This window comes from Dryobates pubescens, chromosome 3 (genome assembly GCF_014839835.1).
Source record: "Dryobates pubescens isolate bDryPub1 chromosome 3, bDryPub1.pri, whole genome shotgun sequence".
NCBI classification, from domain to species: Eukaryota; Metazoa; Chordata; class Aves; order Piciformes; family Picidae; genus Dryobates; species Dryobates pubescens.
Genome location: NC_071614.1, coordinates 16,956,627 through 16,968,887, shown reverse-complemented (window position 1 = coordinate 16,968,887; position 12,261 = coordinate 16,956,627).

The window sequence follows — 12,261 nt, the reverse complement described above, 5'->3', positions numbered from 1 at the left end:
TCATCTACTCCAACCCCTCTGCTAAAGCAGAAGCACCCAGAGCAGACTGTCTAGGATCACATTCAGGAGGACTTGGAAACTCTCCAGAGAAGGAGACTCTGCAACCTCTCTGGGCAGCCTGTGTCAGGCTCAAGCCCCATCTGAGTGATGGAGTTAAGTTTCTGGAGCTGAGCACTAATACATGGCCTCCTTGAAGGAAGCTGAGCAAGAAAGCTGCTATGCTGCACCCAGATCCTTCCTATCCAGCCAGTGCTGCAACTCCATTTTGCCCCTGTCCTGAGCTGCTGGAACCTCAGTGTCCACCTTTGCTTCTAAAAGTAGGATTTACCCAGTTTTCACCAGGATAAGCAGCTGTAGAGCAAACAAGAATCAGTTTGTTCTGTCCTCAGGAGAAGGTGCTCCATGGAAATCGATGCCCAGCACAGGGGAGGGCTGTCAGGTGGGATGGATGGGTTTAATCTAAACCATATTTACATAAAGGCTCCAAAGAAAACTACATTTAAGCACTAAGCCCTTCCATAGCATTGCTAATATTTGCTGCAGAACATCCTGATGGCTGCAACGCAGGAATAAAGATGGAGTAGGACAACATCATCATGATGACTGAAAATAAGGCTGTGTTAGAGTTTCTCCTCCCTACCAGAAGACACTGAGGTGCTGGAGTGGATCCAGAGAAAGGCAACAAAGCTGGTAAAGGCTCTGGAAAACAAGTCCTGCCAAGGGGACAGGGGTTGTTTAGCCAGGAGAAAGGGAGGCTGAGGTGGGGACCTTCTTGCTCCCTACAACTGGCTGTAGGGATGTGGGAGTTGGTTTGTTCTCTCAGGTAGCAAGTGATGAGAGAAAATGGCCTCAAGTTGTGCCAGAAGAGGTTTAGGGTGGCTGTTAGGAACAATTTGTTCTCCAAAAGGGTTGTCAAGCCCTGGAAAAGGGCTGCTGAGGGAAGTGATGGAGTCACTGTCACTGAAGTGATTGAAAAGACATGTAGATGTGGTGGGGAGGGACATGGTTTAGTAGTGGCATGTAGTAGTGGCAGTGTTAGGTAAATGGTTCACAGGACCACAAGCTCACAGGATATTAAGTGTTGGAAGGGACATCTGAAGATCATTGAGTCCAGATCATCATTCTGCCCTGCCACAGCAGGGCCATAGGATCCATCACAGGCCACACAGGAACACATCCAGATGGGGCTTGAAAGGCTCCAGAGAAGGAGACTCCACAACCTCTCTGGGCAGCCTGCTCCAGTGTTCTGTGAGCCTCACAGTGTAGAAGTTCCTCCTCATGTTGAGGTGGAACCTCCTGTGCTGGAGTTTCTATCCACTGCCCCTTGTCCTATCCCAGGGTGCAACTGAACAGAGCCTGTCCCCTCCCTCTTGACCCCCCAGCCCTCAGATATTTATAAATGGTTGGATTTGATGATCTTAAAGGTCTTTTCCAGCCTAAATGATTCTATGAACCTATGATACACTGAGCAGCTCAAACCATCCCAGACATTTGGAGAGAGTAACTCCCACCTGAGCCGGGGCCCACACGCTCCACAGCCTCCAAAAGAGGCAAAAATCATCACATGTCGCAATTGAATTTTCCCTACACTCAGGTCAAATCCTTGAGTGTCCTAAACACTCTCAGGCTAATTTTAATGAGTGTGGCTTCCTCTGAAGGTTGCCTACGAGCTCCTTTGAAGGGAACAGCAAGCAAAAAAAGAGAGAGAAGATAAAAAAGGAGATGATAGCTTTAATCTTTAAAGTACTTTGAATCATTTCCTCCCAAGCCTTTCTCTAAACAGATTAAACTCCTGTTTGAAATGGAAGTCGATGTTTACTCATGTAAATAAGCATTTTCTCTTGTATCTAGTGGTAAACAGATTAAAGGATTAGGCTAAAGACCGCTCAAAATTTTTTACTGCCGGGGTCCTGAAATCTTGATGTCTGATATCCAGCCCTCAGCGCAGCTACCAGTGGGGTGGAAGGTTATTCCCATCCCCATCCCCCCCCCCATCCCCCCCCATCAAGTACATCCTAAAGAAGGAGATTTTAAAGCCTTCAGCTTTGAATGACTTTCATAGAATCCTAGAGTTGCTAGGGTTGGAAGGGACCTCAAGGAGCAGCCAGCTCCAACCCCCCTTCCTTGGCCGGGGACACCTCGCACTGCAGCAGGTTGCTCACAGCCACATCCAGCCTGGCCTTAAAACTCCAGGGATGAGGCTTCCACCACCTCCCTGGGCAACCTGTGCCAGTCTCTCACCACCCTCATGAGGAAGAATTTCTTTCTAACCTCCAATCTGAATCTCCCCATTTCTAGTTTTGTTCCATTCCCCCCAGTCCTATCACTCCCTGACACCCTCAAAAGTCCCTCCTCAGCCCTTCTCCATCATGTGCACTGAGACTAGTGCAGGATTTCAGGTGTGTAGCACAAAGCTGTTGTCAGCTGTGGCTTCCCCAGGCTCCTGTATCACACAGTATCACCAAGGTTGGAAGAGACCTCAAAGATCATCAAGTCGAACCTGTCACCACAGACCTCATGACTTGACCATGGCAACAAGAGCCACGTCCAATCCCCTCTTGAACACCTCCAGGGATGGTGACTCCACCACCTCCCTGGGCAGCACATTCCAAGGGCGAACGACTCTCTTTAGGTACAGGCTGAGTTGTGGCTCCCTTAAAACTACCTCTATCTTCTCCAAGGAATGAACATGCTTTGATGTATGGGTAGTTTTGTTCCAGAATGCTCTCAAGCAGCCTGTTAGAGCCTGAGTTTTAGTGTGTTACAATGTGTTTGGTGTCCTGAAGCCTGGTTTTCACGGAGTAAGCTTTCTGTTACCTCTTTCACCATGAGGCTGGTGAGACACTGTTCCATCCCCCCTAGTCCTATCACTCCCTCACACCCAAAAAGTCCCTCCCTAGCCCTTCTCCATCATGTGCACTGAGATTTGTGCAGGATTTGAGGTGTGTAGCACAAAGCTGTTGTCAGCTGTGGCTTCCCCAGGCTTCTGTAGGTACAGGCTGAGTTGTGGCTCCCTTTAAACTACCTATATCTTGTCCAAGGAGTGAAGATGCTTCGATGGATGGGTAGTTTCATTTCAGAATGCTCTCAAGCAGCCTGTTAGAGCCTGGGTTTTAGTATATTGCAATGTTTGGTGTCCTGAAGGCTGGTTTTCACGGAGTAAGCTTTCTGTTACCTCTTTCACCATGAGGCTGGTGAGACCCTGTTCCATCCCCCCTAGTCCTATCACTCCCTCTCACCCAAAAAGTCCCTCCCCAGCTTTCTTGTGGCCCCCTCAAGATACTGAAAGGCCACAATCAGCTCTCTTTGGAGCCTTCTCTCCTCCAGCCTGACTTTGCTCTTATCTGCCCCTGTTGCCACTTCACACGAGGCCAGGGGAGCGAAGGGAGCTTAGAGCACAAATGAGATTCAGACACAAAGATTTTGGGGGGGGGGTGGGTTAATTTCCCCTCCCCCCAACCCCCACCCCTCCCCTTTTCAAATGCCACAGTATGGAGGGAAGGAATTGACTTGATTTCTGATAATATATAGACTGTACAATAAAGGAGACCGCCGTATTTCATCCCCTGTCAAGAAAGTTTTGCCACTTGGTAATTTGTTTTAATATACGAGTTTCTAAATAGAGGAGCAGTCAATCGATGCATTATTAATGGGATGTGTACGTGGATAAATATTCTTTGTAACTTCCAGCCCTCTGGATATTAATGTTGTGGCATTTGAAAGCCAAGAGGCATTTGAAGGGCTCCGTCTCGAGGCAGGAGCCGGGCCGATGGCACCCGGCCCCATTTATAACTCTTCTGGACGGGGAATGAAAGGGCTTTGATGTAAAGGCAGAGGAAAGATGTTGAGTTGCTGGAACGTGTCCAGAGAAGGGCAACAAAGCTGGGGAGGGGTCTGGAGCACAGCCCTGTGAGGAGAGGCTGAGGGAGCTGGGGTTGCTTAGCCTGGAGAAGAGGAGGCTCAGGGGAGACCTTCTTGCACTCTCCAACTCCCTGAAGGGAGGTTGTAGCCAGGTGGGAGTTGGTCTCTTCTCCCAGGCAACCATCACCAGAACAAGAGGACACAGTCTCAAGCTGTGCCAGGGGAGGTTTAGGCTAGATGTTAGGAAGAAGTTCTTCATAGAGAGAGAGAGATTGGCCATTGGGATGTGCTGCCCAGGGAGGTGGTGGAGTCACCATCACTGGAGGTGTTCAGGAAGAGCTTGGATGAGGCACTTGGTGCCATGGTTTAGTTGATTAGATGTTGGGTGATAGGTTGGACTCAATGATCTCAAAAATATTTTCCAGCATGGTTAATATTCTATTCTATTCTATTCTATTCTATTCTATTCTATTCTATTCTATTCTATTCTATTCTATTCTATTCTATTCTATTCTATTCTATTCTATTCTATTCTATGGAAAGAGAAAAGGAACACCCAGAACTTTGAAAACCTGCCTTGGGCTCTGTGAGGGTTTGGTCTTGCACAGGTGATGAAGGCTTGCACTGGACCACAGGCACAGGAATGAACACACCAAAGTCAGGCATGTGCTCAAGTGCTCCAGCAGCTCAAGGGCAGGAGGTGGTGGCATATCTGGGAAGATCACACATTCCCAGAATCCCAACACTGGAGGTGCTTAGGAAGAGCCTGGATGGGGTGCTTGGTGTCATGGTTTAGTTGATTAGATCGTGTTGGGTGATAGGTTGGATTCTATGATCTTGAAGGTCTCTTCCAACCTGGTTCCAACCTCTTCTCTCCTCTTCTCTTCTCTTCCCTTCTCTTCTCTTCTCTTCTCTTCTCTTCTCTTCTCTTCTCTTCTCTTCTCTTCTCTTCTCTTCTCTTCTCTTCTCTTCTCTTCTCTTCTCTTCTCTTCTCTTCTCTTCTCTTCTCTTCTCTTCTCTTCTCTTCTCTTCTCTTCTCTTCTCTTCTCTTCTCCTGCATTCCATTCCATTCCATTCCATTCCATTCCATTCCATTCCATTCCATTCCATTCCATTCCATTCCATTCCATTCCATTCCATTTTTACCCCCCCTCCACTCCCCTTCCCAATATTTGTAGGCAGCAAAAGACCTCCAATGTGTGCAGGGCTTGGTTAGTTTTGGGAATAGCCAGGTTTAAAGAGGTTTCTGAAATGTCCAGAAGCTGCCCTAAAGATCGCTGAACCTTGAAAAGGACATTGTGGAGAGGCTGCTGCTGGTCTCTCCTCACAGGTATTTAGTGATAGAACAAGAGGGAATGGCCTCAAGATGTGATTGGGTAGCTTTAGACTGGACAGTGGGAAGAAGTTTTTCCCAGCAAGAGTGGTCAGGCATTGGAATGAGCTGCCCAGGTACATGGTGGAGTCCCCAAGCCTGGATGTGTTTAAAGGTGGTTTGGATGTGGTGCTTGGGGCTATGGTTTAGGGGTGACCCCTGTAGAGTAGGGTTGGTGATCCTGAGAGTCTTTTCCAACCTGAATGGTTCTGTGATTCTGTGCACATCAGCTGGTTTAAAGGTTTTCATTGTCACCATTAATTTTTGTGGTCTGTTGAGTAAGGGAAACTCCAAACAGCAGGATTTACCCCTTGGTTTATGGGTTTGATACAGCTGAGAGTATTTCCAAAGGTCTGAGACATAGAATCATAGATGCATAGATTCATAGATCAGATTCATAGGTGCATAGATGCACAGGTTCATAGCTTCATAGATTGATGGAATGGATTGGGTTGGAAGGGAACTTAAAGATGAAGTTCTGAGATTGCTGATGCACCTTGCTTATGTATATTGCAGCTCTGGTGGCAGCTAAAACCAGACCATGATGAGGAAGAGTGACAGCACAATCATGGAATCATAGAATCATAGATTCATGGAATGCTTTGGCTTGCAAGGGACCTCAAAGATCATCCAGTTCCAACCCCCCTGCCATGGGCAGGGACACCTTTCACTAGCCCAGGTTGCTAGCCCCCTGAGTGGGGGGAGGCATCCATGACCTCCCTGGGCAGTCTGTTCCAGTGTCTCACTACCCTCACTGGAAAGAATTTCTTCCTAATCTGCCCTCCTCAAGCTTCAGTCCATTCCCCTTTGTCCTGTCACAGCAAGCCATTGTCAAAAGTCCTTTCCCAGCTCTCTTTCAGGCTCTCTAAATGCTCCACGTTGTGGTTGACTTCCACCAGATACAGATGAGCCCAGTGTGGTTGATATGGAAAAGATCAGATCAGGTCTGTCAAATCAGTCAGTATCACATATCTAATGAATCTGAAGATATCTCACATCTTCAGTGTGGTTAACATCAAGTACCAAGTTGTGCCAACATAAACTGGCAGAGTGCCTCTTGGAGCAGCCATCATCTGGGACAGGAACAGGGAGAGGTTATGGTGACATCTTCCTTTCTTCAGAGCAGGATGTTGGGGCTGTTCAGCCTGCAGAAAAGAAGGCTCTGGAGAGACGTTAGAGCAGCCTTCCTGTACCTGAAAGGAGTCTACAAGAAAGGTGGGGAAGGACTTTTGGCAAGGACTGGAGAAGAGGAGGCTCAGGGGAGACCTTCTTGCTCTCTACAACTACCTGAAAGGAGGTTGCAGACAGCTGGGGGTTTGTCTCTTCTCCCACGCAACCAGCACCAGAACAACAGGTCTCAAGCTGCACCAGGGGAGGTTTAGGCTGGATGTTAGGAAGAAGTTCCTCCCAGAAAGAGAGATTTGCCATTGGAATGTGCTGCCCAGGGAGGTGGTGGAGTCCCTGTCCCTGGAGGAGTTCAAAAAAGGTATGGACATGACACTTGGAGCCATGGTTTAGTTAGAATAGAATCATAGAATCATAGAATCAATAAGGTTGGAAAAGATCTCAAAGATCATCAAGTCCAACCTATTACCTAGTACCTAACACCTCGTGACAACTAAACCATGGCTCCATGTGCCACATCCAATCCTTTTTTAAACACCAGGACAGGGACTCCACCACCTCCCTGGGCAGAACATCCCAATGGCCAATCTCTCTTTCTGGGAAGAACTTTCTCCTCACCTCCAGCCTAAACCTCCCCTGGCACAGCTTGAGACTGTGTCCTCTTGTTTTGGTGCTGCTTGCCTGGGAGAAGAGACCAACCCCCTCCTGGCTACAACCTCCCTTCAGGGAGTTGTAGAGAGCAATAAGGTCTCCCCTGAGCCTCCTCTTCTCCAGGCTAAGCAACCCCAGCTCCCTCAGCCTCTCCTCACAGGGCTGTGCTCCAGACCCCTCCCCAGCCTCATTGCTCTTCTCTGGACACATTCAATTGAGGGGCCCAGAACTGGAAACAGGACTCAAGGTGTGGCCTAAGCAGTGCTGATGCAAATGATGCAAAACTGGTGAGGATAAGAGATATTTCTGTTAACGATCTTGTTTTCAGTGGAGTGGGCAAACCAGGACAATAACAAAGGAAACCTCAGGCAGATTCTGAGTTATTTTGGATCAATCAGAAGTGACAGAATGCAATGTGGGGTTTCTGGCCAACAACAAAAGAAGAAAAAGTGCTGTTTGAATTAGGATTGAATGAAATGCTTTCTTCCACCTCAAAGGAAACAAGATTGGGTTTTGCCCACTTTGCATGCAAAAAGCAAGCAAACAAACCCATTAATTTTAACTGCATTTTCACTCAAGACATCATTTTGGGATTGCAACTCAAGATCTATTCCAAAAAGACCAGCAAAAACACCCCAACACATCCCAAAGTGACTATTTTCTTCTGCCCTTCCCCTTGCCAGTGAGCTGGGCTGGATCAGCCCGCAGTCACCTGAAGCTTCCAGTTTTTCAACAGCCAGCCTGCCTTACCCAACTCAGCTTTGCCAGGATCTGCAGATCTTTCTCCTCAGAGCTTCAGAGTTTCCCTTTTATTGTGTTTTCTTTTGGCTCCAGAGTCTTTTCCAGCTAGGGAAATCAACTTGGCATCACTCCAAGATGACACCAAGCTGAGTGGTGCTGTCGATACACCAGAGGGACCTGGACAAGCTGCAGAGGCACCCTGGACCTCATGAGGTTCAACAAGAGCAAGTGCAGGGTTCTGCACCTGGGCTGGAACAATCCTTGCTATCAATACAGGTTGGAGGATGAGATGATAGAAAGCAGCCCTGAGGGAAAGGACTTGTGGGTGCTGTTGGATGAGAAGCTGGACAGGAGCAGGCAGTGTGAGCTTGCAGCACAGAAGGCCAACCACAGCCTGGCCTGCATCCAAAGCAGCATTGCCAGCAGAGACAGAGAGGTGATTCTGACATTTTGCTCTGGTGAGATCCTACCTGGAGTACTGTGTACAGGTCTGGAACCCTCAGTGTAGGAAGGACATGGAGCTGATGGAGAGGGTCCAGAGGGGGGCCATGAAAATAAGCAGACCACAGCACCAAGTGCCATATCCAACCCACTCCTGAACACCTCCAGGGATGGTGACTCCACCACCTCCCTGGGCAGCACATTCCAATGGCCAATCTCTCTTTCTGGGAAGAACTTTCTCCCCATCTCCAGCCTAAACTTCCCCTGGTGTAGCTTGAGACTGCATCCTCTTGTTCTGGTGCTGGTTGCCTGGGAGAAGAGACCAACCCCCACCTGGCTACCACCTCCCTTCAGGGAGTTGCAGAGAGCAATAAGGTCTCCCCTGAGCCTCCTCTTCTCCAGGTTAAGCAACCCCAGCTCCTTCAGCCTCTCCTCACAGGGCTTGTGCTCGAGGCCTCTCCCCAACACTGACAAGAAGTGATGCTTCATGGAGGAAACCTGATGGCCTTCCCCAAATTGCCTCAGCAGCCTCAGTGCCACCAGCAGCCTCAGAGCTCAACGCAACCAACTGATGTGCAAACCTCAAACCTTTTCCTGCCCTGGCTGGAGTTGTTCAGTCTGGTGAAGAGGAGGCTGAGGGGTGACCTCATTGCTCTCTACAACGCCCTGACAGGAGGGTTGGGGCAAGGAGAGGACCAGCCTCTTCTCCCTGGTGGCAAGCAACAGGCCTAGAGGAAATGGATGCAAGCTGTGCCAGAGGAGGTTTAGGCTGGGTGTTAGGAAATATTTCTTCACTGAGAGGGTTATCAAATGTTGGGACAGTCTACCCAGGACAGTGGTGAAGTCACCCTCCCTGGAGGTGCTTAAACAATAAATGGACCTGATGTTTAGGGACATGGTTTAGTGATGCCCTTGCAGCACGGGGCTGAAGATTGGACTGGATGATCTTGGAGGGCTCTTTCAACCAAACATATTCTGTGATTCCTCCAACAAGGTCTGGTGAAGAGCAGAGCAGGGCTGAAGGACCCCCAGATCACCAAGCAGGTGTCATGGCAGGTCTATGACCAGTGCATGTGTGTGTACACATGAAATACCTAGAGGAGAGTGATTTAGTGGTGGTAAAATGCCAGAAGAAAACACCCGTGGCCCAGAGAGCATCTATGTGATGCTAAAATTCTATACTAAATCCTATGGCCTTGATATATTGGCCTCAAACACTGAAATATTAGCCCCAGGCAGCATAAATCAGAGGTGCTTTGCAGGAGCCCTGCTGATTTACCCTGTTTTTCCCTGGCACCCTGACCTGCCCCAGGGTTTTAATCAGGTCTGAAGCGACTGAAGTACAGGGTTCATAAATTCTTGTCAGCTCTTTGACAGCTTGGTGAAGGGTAGCCCAGCTGGAGGGGGGGGATATCTGAAATCAACCCATCAAATCAGGGCCCTGCTGGTGTTTTACCCCTTCAGCCTTCAGCTCATCAACAAGCCCAGCCAAAGCCTCATGCGGATCCTGCCCGGCTGCTACTTATTCTCCTCCTAATGAACGTGAAAAGATCCTTGGCAAGTGGAATTTATGGATGAAGGAGTTCTAGTTCCCTTCTTTTCATCCCTGCTGTAGTAAGGCAGGAGGGGGCTGACAGCTCTGTAAAATACAGCAGAAAAGGAAAGAAAAAAAAAGGAAAAGAGAAGAGAAAATAGAATAAAGAAGAGAAGAGAAGAGAAGAGAAGAGAAGAGAAGAGAAGAGAAGAGAAGAGAAGAGAAGAGAAAAAAGAAAAGAAAAAGGGAAAGTGAAGAGAAGAAAAGAAAGGAGAAAAAAAGAAAAAGAAAAGAAAAGAAGAGAAAAGAAAAGAAAAAAGAGAAGAAAAGAGAAGAGAAGAGAAGAAAAGAACAGAAAAGAGAAGAAACGAAAAGAACAGAAAAGAGAAGAAACGAAAAGAAAAGAGAAAAGAAAAGAGAAATGAAAAGGAAAAAGAAGGAAAAAGAAGGAAAAAGAAAAAGGAAAAGAAAAAGAAAAAAAAATAAAGGAAAAGGAAAAGTGAAAGTAAAAGGAAAAAAAAAGTGGAAAAAGAAAAAGTAAAAGAAAAAATAAAGGAAAAGGAAAAGGAGAAGGAAAAGGAAAAGGAAAAAAAGAAAAAGAAAAGGAAAAAAGAAAAAGAAGAAAAAGAAAAAGAAAAATAAAAAGAAAAATAAAAAGAAAAATAAAAAGAAAAAGAAAAAGAAAAAGAAAAAGAAAAAGAAAAAGAAAAATAAAAAGAAAAAGAAAAAGAAAAAGAAAAAAAAGAAAAAGGAAAAGAAAAAGAAAAAGAAAAAGAAAAAGAAAAAAAAGAAAAAGAAAAAGAAAAAGAAAAAGAAAAAGAAAAAAAGAAAAAGAAAAAAAGAAAAAGAGAAAAGCAACCCTGCAAAAGGGTCACTGGAGCCTATCCAGGGAGAGGGTAGGAAAAACCCCCTTGAAACCTCCCCAGGACTTTTGTGCAGCTCCCGTTCCTCCTCTCGCAGCCCAAACGAAGGTGAACCAAACATTTTATTGAGTGGGCTCTGACGACCTTGGCTTATTTATTTATTTTCTTAAATGAGTTGATCTGTTTAAGGAGGGGAGGGAGGGGTGAAAGGGGGGGTAGTGGAGGGAAAGAAGGGGAAAAAAAAAATCCCTCCTATATGACAACCCCCCAAACTAACTTCAGATGGTGAAGTTAACCTCCAGTGGTCTCGTAGATTAAAAGCCATTAAATCTTTTTATCTAAATTCTAATAAAAATCATGGTCTCCCATGGTTTTTAGTGACTGCTTCCAACTGCTTGTTATTTTCAGGTCAGGCAGTGTGCACTGCAAAATTTTTGGGGGTTTGGTTTCTTTTTTAGGGGGGGGTGTTATATCAATTTTTAAAGATATATTTATAATTCTATATGTTTTAACCATTCATTTAAGGTTAGCTCTTTGTTAAATTCCCTGGCATCACACAAGAAAAAGCTTCATGGTTAAAAAAAACCCCAACAAATAGAAGCAGCAGCAGCAGCAAGTTTTCATTTGTCTAGCTGAGTTTCATTAGTTTGGTTTCACTGATTGGGTTTAATTGATTTGGTTTAATTGATAGTTAATTCCACGGGGGAGGAAATCCCCTGCACGCTTGCCCAAGTCGTTTTGTGCAGCGTAGGGAATGCACCAGGAGACACATGGCTTCATTTTGTTCATTAAATCTGATAAAAGGAATCATAGAATCAGTCAGGGTTGGAAGGGACCACAAGGATCATCTAGTTCCAACCCCCCTGCCATGGCCAGGGACACCCCACAGTAGATCAGGCTGGCCAGAGCCTCATCCAGCCTGGGCTTAAACACCTCCAGGGATGGGGCCTCAACCACCTCCCTGGACAACCCATTCCAGGGATTCGCCACTCAGCTTGGGTTTGATGATCTTAAAAGTCTCTTCCAACCAAAAGGATTCTGCATCATGGGGAGTCAAAGAACCAAGCTCTTCCCAAAAGGGTTGTCACGCCCTGGAATAAGTTGCTCAGGGCAGTGGTGGAGCCACCATCCCTGAAGGGGTTTAGAAGACTTTTTGATGTGCTGCTGAGGCAAACGGTTTAGTGGTGACCTGGCAGTGCTGGGTTAACAGATCATAGTATCACAGTATCATAGTATCAGTCAGGGTTGGAAGGGACCACAAGGATCATCTAGTTCCAACCCCCCTGCCATGGGCAGGGACACCCCACACTAGATCAGCCTGGCCAGAGCCTCATCCAGCCTGGGCTTAAACACCTCCAGGGATGGGGCCTCAACCACCTCCCTGGACAACCCATTCCAGGGTTTCACCACTCTCATGGTGAAGAACTTCCTCCTCACCTCCAGCCTGAATCTCCCCACCTCCAGCTTCATTCCATTCCCCCTAGTCCTATCACTACCTGAGATCCTGAGCAGTCCCTCCCCAGCCTTCTTGGACCCCCCTTCAGATCCTGGAAGGCCACAATTAGGTCACCTCGGAGCCTTCTCTTCTCCAGACTGAACAGCCCCAACTCCCTCAGTCTGTCCTCATAGGAGAGGTGCTCCAGCCCTCTGATCATCCTTGTGGCCCAGATGGA